This window comes from Pinus tabuliformis, chromosome 9 (assembly GCF_031772625.1).
Source record: "Pinus tabuliformis cultivar Carrire ecotype Pingquan chromosome 9, CPIR1, whole genome shotgun sequence".
Lineage (NCBI taxonomy): Eukaryota > Viridiplantae > Streptophyta > Pinopsida > Pinales > Pinaceae > Pinus > Pinus tabuliformis.
In genome coordinates this window covers 523,048,099-523,064,188 of record NC_142307.1, presented here as the reverse complement: position 1 = coordinate 523,064,188, position 16,090 = coordinate 523,048,099, and positions in this window count along the sequence as shown.

Here is a 16,090-nt window from a genome sequence, read left to right as displayed (position 1 = left end):
GATTTTTTAATTTTTTATTATTTTAAATTTGATTTGATTGATTTAATTATTTTCTATGTTTTTGTTCTGTTATTATTATTGTTGTTGTTGTTGTTTTAATTTTTTTAATTTTTTTTCTTTTATTTTCTTTATTTATTTCTTTTTTAAATTTTTGTTTGGTTTTGTTTTTTGTTTTAGTCATTTATCTATTTTTTGAAAAAAAAAAATCATCTTATTTTTTATTTTGCATTATTTATATAATTTTCTTTTTTTACCCTTTTTTTTTGTTGCGCTATCAAACCTATCCCACTATGTTCTAATTTGCTCGATGTTTTTAAAGTTTTCGTTATAATTGATCAAGTCCATCTCCATGTGTCAATTCATGGTCAAGTCCATCAAAATATTGCCAAAATTTCCATAATGTTTAGGGCAAAAAAACAGTCTGGTTAGACTACGACATTTTTTATTTATTTTTTCAATATCTATATCTATATCTATATCTATATCTATATCTATATATATATATATATATATATATATAATCTTGGTAGGATAACATCTTCATCATGTCCAACTTCTCACCCCGACCGGGGATAGTATAAGATTTGAACCCAAGACTTCTAGTTCAGTGAGACTTCATTTCCACAACTGGTTCCAATTGAGCTACCCCAAACGGAGTAAATATATATTATTATTTTTTTTAAGTTTTGGCTTTTTTATTTGTTAATTTTTTTTAATTATGTACTTTTATTGGGATTTTTTAATTTTTTATTATTTTAAATTTGATTTGATTGATTTAATTATTTTCTATGTTTTTGTTCTGTTATTATTATTATTATTGTTGTTGTTGTTGTTGTTGTTTTAATTTTTTTAATTTTTTTTCTTTATTTTATTTATTTATTTCTTTTTTAAATTTTTGTTTGGTTTTGTTTTTTGTTTTAGTCATTTATCTATTTTTTGAAAAAAAAAATCATCTTATTTTTTATTTTGCATTATTTATATAATTTTCTTTTTTTACCCTTTTTTTTTGTTGCGCTATCAAACCTATCCCACTATGTTCTAATTTGCTCGTTGTTTTTTAAGTTTTCGTTATAATTGATCAAGTCCATCTCCATGTGTCAATTCATGGTCAAGTCCATCTCCATTGTGTGCCAGTTCATGGTTGATTTTTAAATTTTCTTTGCAATGTGTTAAGTTCACTCACCTCCACTGTGTGTCAATTTAATGGTTCAAGCACTATACTTCTCTGAGGACATTTTGTCAAGGTATAAAGTCAGCAAGTGTTTATCAACGTCCAAACTTATTTGAACACACATTCAACCCTTGAACTAGGGCAACAATGGAGTTCTGCAATTATCAAAGGTTTATGAATAATATCATTATGGGAAACCCGTGAGACATTGTTTGAATCCAACAATGGTGACAACATTAGTTTAAAATAATATGTGACTAAAATCCATACAATTATACCAGTGAATTCACGTGACTAGCTTATTAATTAACTTTAGTTGACAACCTCCTTAGACAAATAAATTGATGTTGACTTTTAAAGTCCCCTTGTCAACATTGACTTGATTGTATATAGAGACTCATTGTATAATATTGCATGGTCATTGTAGTGAGATAGGATGTCAGTAATGTTATAATAGTAATCTACATGGGTGAAACAATGGTATGACAGTGACTAGTTTAACAACCAATGTATTTTACAATTTGAAAGGCCTGATATTTGACTATCAAACATAATAGTGGATAACTTAAGACATGACAATGATATATTTTAATGTAATATAGATAGTGTTCTATGAGATTATGACAGTCATTGTGTTATGAATTGATGTGTGTGACTTGATGATAGAAATGTTTGACATAGTAAGAGTGTGGCACTATTGTGCAGTCGTCAGTTGATGTTGATAGCCATGGCTTGTGGTACAGTTTGAGTAGGAGCAGGATTGTGTTTTTTGAAGCGGTCAAATTGAGTAGAGTTGAGCAGTGATGCTATCAGGACTTAATAATGATATACATACTGAACATAGCAACAAAAATTTCATAACAATTTCTTTATATTGATTTTGAGTGTAGGGGGATCCAGTTTGAAAATTGTGAAATGTGGTCTGTCGGTTGATTAGGGTTGTAGGTTGGTGCAAGATAGGAGAGTGGAGTCTCCTTTAGGTTGGATATTGAGAACACTTCAGGGCAGTAGGGTGGTGCTAGTTTAGGTTGGAGCCTGCACTTGGAATTAGAACATTCATCTAATTTCCACTGGTGAATAGGGTGTTGGAGCACCTTCAAGTTGGAGCTTGTAAACTAGGGCATTGGAGTGTCCTCATAGTTTCAATTGGTAAACAAGGTATTAGAGAATCCTACAAGTTTGAATGGTGTTAATTACTATTTATATGCTATAAAATGATAAGCATAATTAATGCCATGTGAATTTAAAATTACTATTTGATAAGAAATTATATTGATTCACCCCCCTCTCAGTATTTCCAACAATTGGTATCAAAGCAGGTTCCTTCAGTAGCAGTTCAACAACTAGAAGGATATCATAGAGTGGAATAAATCGAGAATTCATGTGCTTAATGGAAACAAAAATTCCTTTTGGACTAGAAAGATGAGGACATATCTTCAAACACAAGGGTTTAATGTTTGGAATGTTGTATTGACTAAATACAAGAAACTTGCAACTTACACTTCCAATGATGACAGACAAAGGATTTATGAAGGAAATGTGAAAGAAATGACATGCCTTGTGTTTGGTGTGATAGATTCAATATATGTAAAAGTAATGCATGACAAATCAATGAAAGGAATTTGGTAAAAGCTTCAAAATACATATGAAGGTAAAAGGTAAAGGAGGCCAAGCTCTAGACCCACCAAGGACAATTTGAGTAGTTGAGAATGAATGAAGAGGAGAACATTTTAGCCTTCTTTCTCTGTGTTGATGAGATAGTGAATTCTATGGAACCACTAGGAGAACCAATGGCGAGCAAGTTAGTTGTCTGAAATATTCTAAGATCTCTTCGAGATAGATTCGATACTAAAGTCTTTGTGTTAGAAGAAAGACATGATTTGGAAAATCCCACCATGGACCAACTACATGGAATACTTACAAAATTTGAAACAAGGAAAGAACAAGATGGTCCATCTAACCAAGAATTTTTTTAGAAGTGTAGCAAGAAAGCCTCATTTGAATTTACCTTGGTCAAATTGAGAAACTTCGAATTTCTACATTAGCGGATAACTTGTCGGTAGTTAACTTGTGTGACATGGATATTGTCCCTCAGTTAGCTCAGAAAATTTGAGTTAGAGGGCTTGGAGTTCAGTTAATCATGTGTGATTGCTAAATTTAATCCAGTTCAATTATTTTGTTATGAAACCAGCTCACGAAAAGATAGAAAAGAAAGATCAATGCCTTAGAAATCAGCCTCCTCGAGGGGGAAACCTCCTTTACATTAGACAAATGAACAATTCTTAGATGATACAAATGGCAAAACCTCCTTTCTATATATAGGATATAAGGGGTCACAATATAATCAAAGTCGACATAACAATAATAATATAAGGGCACAACAATAACAATAGTGGGATTCTATGGGGCACAATAATAACAATATGGGGACAATAGGGGCACAACAATAACAATAGTGGGTTTATATGGGGCACAATAATAATAATATGGGTACAATATGGGCACAACAATAATAATAAGGGCTACAATGAAAATAGAAATGGGGGAATCACTAGTATTATAGGGACCTAACATGCCCCTGTTTGTTCAATTCAATGTCCTTGAATTGTCAATCATAAATTATCAACTAGGGTGCGTCGACTGATGAAGTACAGTGCACAATATGTGCTTAGAAGTTATTCATTAGGTTGTTATGTATTTGTTAAGATATAAACTTAAGATGAGGGTGGTGTTTGTCAATTATATTAGTGTCGTAATTCTTAGGGATGTTGATTAAGCTTCCTAGGAATTAATCTCTATCCAATTAGTTTGTAGACGATGTGAGAGTAATTTTACTTTTGTTAGATTGTTTGGGATTTTTGATCTTGAATCTCTATGCTGCAGCTCCTAATTCTCTAAGTGCAAAAAGAAACCTATTCTATCAGCTATGAAGGAATATTATTGAAATCAATTGTTTAGGAGAGTACTTCTCACTTATTCAATGTTTTCTCAAACAAAGCAACCCAAGCAACATCTATATTGCGAATTGAACACACTTCAATTATGTTGGATAATAAGCAAAGGAAAAGACCGTGCAGTACCACGTATAAAGAAAATTAGATAACAATCTACACTTGGTATAAGACAAATTAAAGTTCTTGTGCAGATAACAATTCGCCAGTGAGATCATTATGCAACATTGTCACACAAAACAGAGCAATTGAAGAATTAAAGGAAATCGGACTTGTTGGCTTAGTGGGGACTGACCCAGGTTCAAAGTTGATTTAGCCAAACAAATCCTGGTACTACTGGCCCTTTTGGCAACAGTCTGCAGAGCGCAGACTAAGGTCTCACCTGAAGTAGTATGGGAGGGTGCTAAAACCAAGTTTCCACACCCTGGAGATATCTGATGAGTTCAAGTTACCTGCAGTTTGACCTTGCACGCAAGTTGCTTCGCGTACTTTCCCGTACCTCACGGTCAGATACACTGCCTACACGTAGCCCTACTTAGGGGTTGAATGTTGTGCTTCTACATTATTACCCAAGACTTTACTGGTATTCCAATGTTAGTTGATTATCTTAGCTTACTTGCATGCTTTAAGTTATACTTAACAACATAAACCATTCATACAGGTGCGCGTAGTAAATAAACAATATATTTGCAAATTATATCAAACATGCATTAACCCAAGAACAGATACACAGAATTATGATAAAACTTCTCTTTATTAATTCCTTCCTTGGTTACAGACTCGACTCCACCTTGTGCACTCAGCTGCAGGGGTCCGTGCACTCAACTGCAGACTACTAGGCCTCTGCGCTCTCAACTGCAGACTACTAGGCCTCTGCGCACTCAGCTACAAAGCCTTCTCATACTCTACGACCCAAAGGCACACTTTACACTCGTGACTCAATCACTTAGACTTGTTACTCTTATCTATAGTTATCTCTACTTAGAGCCTTGTTCTATTTATACAATCCCATGGTCCGCGGACCATGGGTAAGTCTTGTTAGCTCTGCTACAGTTTGCAATATTTGTTGGATGAAATCAAGTCAGGAAATGTTGGTTTGGGTTGCAAATGGTTTGCAGCAGTTTGTTTTATCTCTCCCTTTCATTTGCCTTATGCTCTTTTAACTACCCGCTCCCCCGTTTCCTCCTTCCTCTTGATTTTTTTCATTCCCCTTTAAACACCTTTGTCCTTGTTTTCCCCTCATAATCCCGCCTAAACCCTTTTCCGAGCTCTCGGGCATCTTTTGGTTTAAAACTTATAAACCCCAAAAACCTTTAAAAACCCGCATTAACCTTTATTTTCATTTTAACCCTGGCTCTAATGTTTAATCCATTATCACCGCGCAAAACATAACCTATCAGCGGGCCCCTTACCTGTCACATCGCCTGTCATATCAACCTAAACGCATGTTAATTCTGCGCCGTCTGATCTTACCTCGTCAGGATCCAACGATAGACGCTTCCCCCATTCCGTGAACTTGCGCATGCGATAACTCGCAGGGAAAGCGGTTTTGCGCCTGTCAAATCAGACACGCGGCACTCACTGACTCGTATCGCACCCTCCCTATACGTTTACCACCATTGCACATAAGCGGTGCGGGGAAACCGCTTCCCGCCACCGTACCTGGCTCCCCGCCCATTAACCTGTGTTCATCTCCGCCTCCCGTCGGCCGTTGGATCATTCCCACCGCGATCCAACGGCCATTGTTCATTTGTTCACATACCCGCCCGATAGCCCTCTCAGATCTAATCTCAGCCGTCAATCTACCAGATCTAGCGGCCAACATTCTTTATCAGCTCTTGGTTCATTATCCATGCATTTTACGTGTTTATGGCAGTCCTATGCACCCGAAGAAGAGAAGAGCCCATGGTTAAATACTCAGCGCATTTAATCTGCAACCAACTGCTTTTAAAGACAGAATGGCTGAAAGATGGAAAGGACACCCTCGAACAACTCAATGACTGCAACAGTTATGGAAATTTATTCAGTTAATATTTCACCTTTTCAGAAAGGACATCAAAGCACAGAAAGAGCCATTTTGTTCATTAAAAACAAGCAAATTGTTATCAGAGACCCATATCTAACTGTAAATGCGGTTGGTGGTCCATTAAGGCACCTCCACGCATAGCATACCAGAGATTTTTGTAAACAAACTCTATATATACTCAGGAAAAATATGTAATCAGGTTGATGAGTGTTATCTTGCTATAAGGTTCAACTTCTGGAGACTGTAATTGTTATGATACCTGCAGCGTCTAGTCTTCATTTTCAGCTAATGCAAGCTTCTTTTGTTGTTAATTGCTCACTGTCCACTTCTTCTTCTTGTTCCAGGCTGTGCTTGTTTTGCATTTATTCATGTGCTGTTAATGTTTAGCATTAGAGGGGCTGTCATCCCACCTCTGTGTTAGGATTTAGCATGTATCATTGAATTTGTATGCAGGTTTCTGTTATTTTAATGCCAGAGAGTTGTCATCCTATCTGTGTATTAGAAAATAGATTTACAGATCTTTTAACTGGTTGTAGCCGGCCATCACAGGGTCCTGTGCATTTGCTGGTGTGGTCAGTCTTCTCCATCATCACATTTTCCTTAAATTGTGAGTAATTGGTGGTCTAAAGCCTTGTAGTCTGGGGGTGTTCACCCATGTCTGGGGTTAAGCATAGTAGAAGTGGTTATCTGGATTGAATATGCAGCATTTCTTTCATTCATCCACCATTTATCAAACATTTTTGTTGAGTTTGTAATGTTCCCGAGCATCTCCGAAATACAACCTAGGAGAGTTTCTTGGGGTGATAACATTAATTGGCGCCATTGTCGGGGAGAGGAGAATTGAAGCTCAGCTTCCCTGGGAGAACGACACAGCTTCAAGCTTTGATGATAGACAAGGTTTGAACACAGTTTCTGGTTGTAATCATCTATCTGGCGACTCCATTGGAGGAAGACCATCCTTTGGTGACTCCACATTGAAGTTCTAGCTCAGTTTGTGAGACACACTCGAAGAAATCCTCAGAAATTACCAGCTGAACCAGTGCCTGAACCTAAGAAGACTGTCAAATCGAATAAAGCATCACAAAAAGGGGCATCAGGATCAAGTAAGCCTAAGAAGCCTCATGCATCTCTGAGAGATAAAGTTGTTGCTCAAGATTTACAATTTGAAGATTTAGAAATCAGCACTGTTAATAAAGAAGTTTCTTCAGAGATTAATTTAGCCCCTTGTCCAGTTATTTCCCCTTTGAATCTCAGTCCAAAGAAAGCTTCCCATTCAGTCCAAAACATCCCTTTATCTCTACCATCCATCATATTACTCCCTACCATTCAATCTACTAGTATTCTTCCAAATATTCCAATCATGGCAGGACAGTAAGCACCTACGAGGATAGAAAGAATTGTAGCTACCAAATATGGACCATTGGTATTGCCTGTGCCTTTAAATCCTATGCCTATGGGAGAATATAAAAAAAATATGCTTAAATTTACTAGTACAGAGGGAGTAACAACAGAAGAACACCTTGAAGCTTTTTATAGTTATGTTGATAATTTAGACATAAGTGAGAATGATGTGTGGATGAGAGTTTTTGTCCAGAGCCTTGATGGAGAGGCTAGGAAGTGGTTCAGAGAATTGCCCCAAAGATCTACAACAGATATTGAAGCATTAGATGATGCATTTTTGAAGCAATGGGGAGATAAAAAGGACTTGTTGTATTACCACACAGAGTTTGGTAACCTGAAGAGGGAAAATGGGGAATCAATACCTGATTTTAATAAAAAATTCAATCGAATGTATAGTAAGATACCAACTGAGGTAAATCCTACCCCTACCTCTGCCAAACTCACTTATGCCAATGCCTTTGATTCTAATTTCTACTTGTTATTGAGAGAAAGGAGATGTGCTATGCTGGCAGACATGCAGGATGTAGCCCTAGAAGTAGAATCTAATATCATGGCTGCAGAAAATCTCAAAAGTCAAGCTGACAGAAGGAGGCAGAGAGCTCAGGCTTCTACTTCTTCTGCTTCATCTTCAGAGCCTAAATTGGACAAAATCACTAAGATGATAGAGTCACTGGCTGCTGAAATTTCTAAGCTGAAGGTTGAGCAGAATTTAGGGAAAACAAGGCAGCAGAACACATTTGCTACAAGAAATCAGAATCCTTTCAGAGGAGAAATGAGCAGCTACAAATAATGCAGAGGGGTGAAGAATCAAAAGAAGATCTGAAAGTTAAAGCTCCTTTCCAAAATGTAGTCATGGAGGAAGAACAATTTGAAGAAGATGAGGATGAAATTCACCGCATGGAAGATAAAGGCAGCACTGTATTTTTAACATTGGCTGAGTATGAGCAATCATTGCTACAGGAACAAAACAGCCAAGAATGGGACAGGGAAGCTATTCTACAAACTGAACAACAACAGAGATATAACATGAGGTTGAATGAAAAGAATGTCAAAGAAAATTATGCCCAAAGAGCTGTTGTCCAAACAAAGTCACAGAATACTAGGCAAAGAAGACCAGTAGCTGATCCAGTCATCCTCAAAGCTCCAGTTCAAGAGGTAAAAAGTTCTGATAAGTCATCTTCTTCCTTCAGCTTTGAGTCAGAAGTTCAAAAATTGAAAATATTTGTGCTTCTGGTTGAGTTGGTAAAGAGTGAAGTATTTAGAAACCCTATCCTTGAAGCCCTGGAGCTAGAAACCAAACAAATCTCCACTGACTCTGTCAATTTGCAAGATGACAAGCCTGTCATTGTGCTCAGCCCCATGATTGAGCCTGCTGATAATAATTCTCCATCTTTTTATGTCTCATTGACCATTCATGATAAAATCCTCCACAATTGCCTGCTAGACACAAGGGCCAGCCACAATTTAATGCCTAGAGCTGTCATGGAAGCGTTAGGCCTTGATATCACTAGACCCTATCATGATTTATTTTCTTTTGACTCAAGGAAGGTGAAATGTCTTGGATTGATTAAAGATCTGGTCGTTACCTTAACTCAGCTGCACATGAAGAATATGATGATGGATATTGTGGTAGCAGATGTCCCTCCTAAGTTTGGCATGCTGTTGTCCAGAGGGTGGATTAAGAGACTAGGTGGGACACTACGAAATGATCTATCTTATGCAACTGTCCCAGTTTTTGGAGGAGAAAGCAGGAGGTTATATAGAGAAGCACAATTGGCATATATTATCAGTGACGAGAAGAATCCTACAAATCATCCCATTTATGCAGTGGACACTAATTTTGGAGCATGTATTCTCCAAATTGAAGAATCTCAGAAGGCCTCATTGCAGATCAAGAAACCAAGAGTTCAGGCCGAAGAAGAGCAAGGAAGTCAGGTTTGGGAGATTTTCTTTGATGGAGCATGTTCCAGGGAAACTGCAGGAGCAGGGGTGGTGCTAGTATCTCCACAACAAGAAAGCATTCAACTGTCTCTTAAACTAGTTTTTCAAATCACAAACAACATAGCAGAATATGAAGCTTTGTTGTTGGGCCTTAATGCAGCAAAAGACAGAGGAATCAAGAATCTAAAGGTGTTTTGAGATGCTGATTTAATCATTCAGCAAGTGAATAAAACATTTCAAGCAAAGCACCCAAGATTGAAAGCATACAGAGATGAGGTATGGAGAATCAGAGACTCTTTATTTTTTCTGTATTTCATACATTCCTAGAGTTCAAAATCAGCTTTCTGATTCCCTTGTTGTCTCTACTAGCCTATTTATTCCTCCCATGCCTCCCAGACTGGTGTACAAAGTTCAAATGAAATAAAAACCATCCTTGTCTGATAATGTCCACCATTGGAAAGTTTTTGATGATGATGATGAGATAAATAGGTTCCTTCAATTCATTGATGAGTTTTCTGAATTGCAAATTGACCAAGAAAATGATGTCTTGTTAGAAAACCCCCAGTCCCAGCTTAGAAATAAAATTGGTAAAGACAACATTGTCCAGCTTCCTATTAATCATATTCCTAAGGGCCTAATTCCTCTTGAAATACTGTTTGATCAAAATGATGTGCCTTACAAAACTGCCCAAAAAGAAGACCAATCTGCAGCCTATAAACATGATATAGGAAGTCCAGGTCAGCCTAAATATGTAAATCTATCCACTCATTTGTCTGCTGATCAAAGTGCTGAATATTGCAATTTAATGAGGCAATTTGTTGATGTGTTTGCCTGGGAGTATAGTGACCTAAAAACGTATGATAAAAGCATAATTCAGCATAAAATCCCTCTGGAGAAAGACATTGTTCCCTTCAAATAGAAGCTGAGACCAATAAATCTTGTGCTTCTTCCACTGATTGAAAAAGAAATTAAAAAGTTGTTGGCTGCCAAGATCATAGTACCTCTCAGATATTCAAAATGGGTAGCCAATCTAGTGGTGGTGAGGAAGAAAAGTGGTGAAATCAGACAGTGTGTTGATTTCATAAATTTGAACAGATGCTCCAAAAAAGACAATTATCCACTACCAAAAATGGAGCATTTGTTGCAGAAGGTCTCAGGATCTAAAGTCATGTCATTTTTGGTTGGTTTTTTAGGCTTTAATCAGATTGATGTGCACCTAGATGATAAAGAAAAGACTGCATTCACCACTCCTTGGGGCACTTTTATGTATGCCAAAATGCCTTTTGGATTGATGAATGCTAGAGCTACCTTTTAGAGAGCTATGGATATAGCATTTGTGGGAGAGAAGGACAAATTTGTGCTTATCTACCTTGATGATATAATAGTTTACTCCAGCAGCCATCAAAATCATTTACAACATTTGAAAAAAGTGTTTCTAAAGTGCAGAAGGTTTGGAATATCAGTCAATCCGAAAAAATCTCAATTTGCTTTAAATGAAGGCAAGCTGTTAGGACATATTGTGTCTACTGCAAGTGTTCAGATTGACCCAGAAAGGGTAAAAGCAGTACAGACTTTGTCTGTCCCTAGATCAAAGAAGGATAGTCAATCTTTTTTGGGCAAAATTAATTTTGTCAGGAGGTTTATCCCAAAATTTGCAGAATTGGTGAAGCATATTACCTCCATGTTAAAGAATGGGGCAGAAATCAAGTGGACTGATATAACAAGAAAATCATTTGAGTCTATCAAGAAAGCCATTATGGAAGCTCCCACACTAAACAACCCAAATTACAACAAGGAGTTCCACATATTTTCTTTTGCCTCCGAAGACACTATTGCAACAGTTTTATTGCAGCAAGATGAAGAAGGTTCAGAGCATCCAATAGCATTTTTCAGCAAGAACTTGAGGGATGCTGAATTGAGGTATGATATTATAGATAAACAGGCATATGCCCTTATTAAATCCTTGAAGGCTTTTAGAGTTTATATCTTGCATTCTAAGATAATTGGATATGTACCTTCTGTTGCAATAAAAGATGTTTTAACACAACCTGATGTTGATGGAAGAAGGGCAAGATGGATTGCAAAAATGATTGAATTTAATATAGAACTGAAGCCCACCAAGTTGGTCAAAGGTCAGGGGCTTGCCAAGTTATTGGCTGAAGAAAATTGTAGGTCTTTAGATTTTGATTTCTTGAGCACAAATGTAGAAAATGGTCAGACAAATGAAGAAGAGGAAACAACTGAAACAAAGGGAAAGCATTCAGTGGCCGAGAGTCTAGCTTCTTGTAATTGGTATGCTGAAATAATTAATTTTTTGTTGAAGCTAGAGACCCCTTCAGGATTTCCTCTAAGTCATGCCAGAATTTTAAAACTTAGAGAAGAAAAGTATTACATTATGGAAAATTTGCTCTACTGGAGGGATCCATCTGGAATATTTTTAAGGTGTATGGACAAAGAACAGTTAAAAGAAGTGATGCAACAATTTCATAACATCATGTGTGGAGGGCACCATTATCGGAAAACTACAGCCCATAAAATTCTCAGAGCTGGGTACTATTGGCCCACTTTATTTTATGTTGTGTTTGCTTTTATTAAATCTTGTGACAGGTGCCAAAGATTTGAAGGAAAACAATAGTTGAAATCCCTGCCCTTAAAACCAATACATGCAAAAGGACCTTTTCAGCAGTGGGGCTTGGATTTCATTGGAGAAATCAATCCACATTCCAGTGGCCAGCATAGATGGATATTAGTCGCCACTGATTATTTCACTAAATGGATTGAGGCAGTTCCTACCAGGAAGGATGATCATAATGTGGTCATGAAGTTTTTGATAGAGAATATCTTCAACAGATTTGGTTGTCCACATAAATTAATCACAGATAATGCAGCGGCCTTCAGGGCAAAAGCACTGGTGGAAATGTGTGATTCAATGGGTATCAAACTTGTTCATTCCACCTCATATTATCCATAGGGAAATGGTCTAACAGAATCCTCTAATAAAAGTCTTATCAGGATAATTAAAAAGTTGTTAGAGGACAATAAAAAGAATTGGGATTCAAAGCTCAAGTATGCATTGTGGGCTGACAGAGTCACCGTTAAGAAATCCACAGGAAATTCTCCTTTCAAGCTGGTATATGGCACTGATGTTGTATTCCTAATTCAATTAATTCTCCCTGTGGCAAAATTCATTCAAGAAGAGCAGGATGAGGAAGAATGCATGGCAAAGAGGATCACTGATTTAGCAGAAATACATTAGATTAGAGAATAGCTGGTTGAAAAAGTTGCAGCACATTAGAAAAAGATTAAGGAAGCATTTGACAAGAAAGAAAAAACAAATAATTTTCAGATTGGTGACTTGGTTTTGAAATGGGATGCACTGAAGGAAAAGAAAGGCAATCATGGGAAATTTGATGCTTTCTGGACAGGGCCTTTTATCATTTCACAGGTTCAAGGGAACAACACCTTCATACTGAAAAGTATGGGAGGATAGACAGTTTTTGATGGCCCAGTTAATGGGCGGTTTTTGAAAGCTTATGTGATTTAAGGTCTTTGGCCTTAAGGGTTGTAAATATTGTGTTTTTATCATTTTTAATATAGATGCAGTAGACTCCATGCTCAATGGAACACTAAGAATTTTGGCTAATTTGTTTTCAGCTGGAAATGCATTGATCTGCAGGTTCTTGAGACCTCACAAGGAGGATCTCATCCCCAGAAGGAGCCAGTGTTAGCTCTGCTACAGTTTGCAATATTTGTTGGATGAAATCAGGTCAGGCAATGCTGGTTTGGGTTGCAAAGGGTTTGCAGTAGTTTGTTTTATCTCTCCCTTTCATTTGCCTTATGCTCTTTTAACTCCTCGCTCCCTCGTTTCCTCCTTCCTCTTGATTTTCTTCATTCCCCTTTAAACCCCTTTGTCCTTGTTTTCCCCCCATAATCCCACCTAAACCCTTTTCTGGGCCCCCGGGCTTCTTTTGGTTTAAAACTTATAAACCCCGAAAACCTTTAAAAACCCGCATTAACCTTTGTTTTCATTTTAACCCTGGCTCTAATGTTTAATCCATTATCGTCGCGCATACAATAGAAACATAACCTATCGGTGGGCCCCTTACCTGTCACATCGCCTATCATATCAACCAAAACGCATGTTAATTCCGTGTCATCCGATCTTACCTCGCCAAGATCCAACGATAGACGCTTCCCCCGCTCCGTGAACCTACGCATGCGATAACTTGTGGGGAAAGCGGTTTCGTGCCTGTCAAATCAGACACACGGCACTCTCTAACTCGTATTACACCCTCCCTGTACGTTTACCGCCATTGCACATAAGCGGTGCGGGGAAACCACTTCCCGCCACCGTACTCGGCTCCCCGCCCATTAACCTGTGTTCATCTCTACCTCCCGTCGGCTGTTGGATCATTCCCGCCGCAATCCAACAACCATCATTCATCTGTTCACATACCCGCCCGATAGCCCTCTCAGATCTAATCTCAGCCGTCAATCTACCAGATCTAGCGGCCAGCATTCTTTATCAGCTCTTGGTTCATTATCCATGCATTTTACGTGTTTATGGCAGTCCTGTGCACCCGAAGAAGAGAAGAGCTCATGGTTAAATACTCAGCGCATTTAATCTGCAACCAACTGCTTTTAAAGACAGAATGGCCGAAGGACAGAAAGGACACCCTCGAGCAACTCAATGACTGCAACAGTTATGGAAATTTATTCAGTTAATATTTCACCTGTTCAGGAAGGACATCAAAGTACAGAAAGAGCCATTTTGTTCATTAAAAACAAGCAAACTGTTATCAGAGACCCATATCTAACTGTAAATGCGGTTGGTGGTCCATTAAGACACCTCCACGCATAGCATAGCAGAGCTTTTTGTAAACAAACTCTATATATACTTAGGAAAAATATGTAATCAGGTTGATGAGTGTTATCTTGCTGTAAGGTTCAACTTCTGGAGACTGTAACTGCTATGATACCTACAGCATCTGGTCTTCATTTTCAGCTAATGCAAGCTTATTTTGCTATTAATTGCTCACTGTCCACTTCTTCTTCTTTTTCCAGGCTGTGCCTGTTTTGCATTTATTCATGTGTTGTTAATGTTTAGCATTAGAGGGGCTGTCATCCCACCTCTGTGTTAGGATTTAGCATGTATCATTGAATTTGTATGCAGGTTTCTGTTATTTTAATGCCAGAGAGTTGTCATCCTATCTGTGTATTAGAAAACAGATTTACAGACCTTTTAACTGGTTGCAGCCGGCCATCACAGGGTCCTGTGCATCTGCTAGTGTGGTCAGTCTTCTCCATCATCACATTTTCCTTAAACTGTGAGTAATTGGTGGTATAAAGCCTTGTAGTCTAGGGGTGTTCACCCATGTCTGGGGTTAAGCATAGTAGAAGTGGTTATCTGGCTTGAATATGTAGCATTTCTTTCATTCATCCACCATTTATTTAACATTTTTGTTGAGTTTGTAATGTTCCCGAGCATCTCTGAAATACAACCTAGAAGAGTTTCTTGGGGTGATAACAGGTCTATTGAGCTGACATTACATTACAAAACTAGGGTGGACAACCCTGTGACTCTATCATACTTTCATGCCTTGCGCCCACAATTCGCGGAGCTTTACAACATTATTCGGTCAAAACTTGGGCTTTGAGCCCCAAAACATGCCTTGGGGGATTCCATGCCCAACAGGCCTCCAACACAAACATCGTGGCTCACCCTCGAGTCACTCTATCAGCGCGACGATCTTTACGTGGAGTCCCTCCAACTATTCTGGAACTGCGCAGAGGTCAGCAGTGCACTGAGCTACTGCTTGCTGGATCTGCTGCACACGTTGTTCTGAGACCTCTATGCCTAGAGTGCTTCTCTGCATCAATGTGTGCATCCCCTGTATGTGCGTGAGCTTGCCTTCGATGTCTGTCGTGATGGTGAAGGCCTCGTCGATCCAAGGCTAGACGCGTGCTTTTAGGACTGCCTCCTTATGTCGTGCCATGTCCACCTGCTCCTTCAGTGCTTTAGCCTACTACATCCTTGCAAGCCGCTGGGTGAGGATCACTGTCTACGTAGTTCCTCAGACATTGTCATACTACTGTTGGAGTTCTCGCGCCCCTGTCTCTAAGTGTTAGATGTTGGGGTCCTCCTGCAGTGTTGTGAGGACCTTAGATGATACTTCCAACATGTTAGTGCAGTCTCAAATTGCACCTATCATTTCCTCCAATCTCGTTGTGATAGTGCTAACGCGCTGTTCTCTGACTTCCGGGGGAGTAGATGGTTGCTCTTTTAACTGTAGCTCGACAATCTGAAGATTCAGCTCCAGATGAACCTTTTTCGTTTCCTCCCTGGCCTCGCAGACTCCCGCTACTAACCTGTGGATCTGCACCTCCACTAGTATATATGCTGGGATGGCCAGCTCCGGGACGCTTCAGCGAGTGTCATCTATCACCTGCACTAGCTATTGATGTTGTGACACTTATTTGTCACGCTGCAAGCTAAGTTGTTCCATATTTATCTTCTGCTCACTGAGGACTTGGAACGTGCGACTCTCCCTAGCGCGTAGCTCTGTCGTTATCCCATCCTGCAATAGATATAATGTCTTG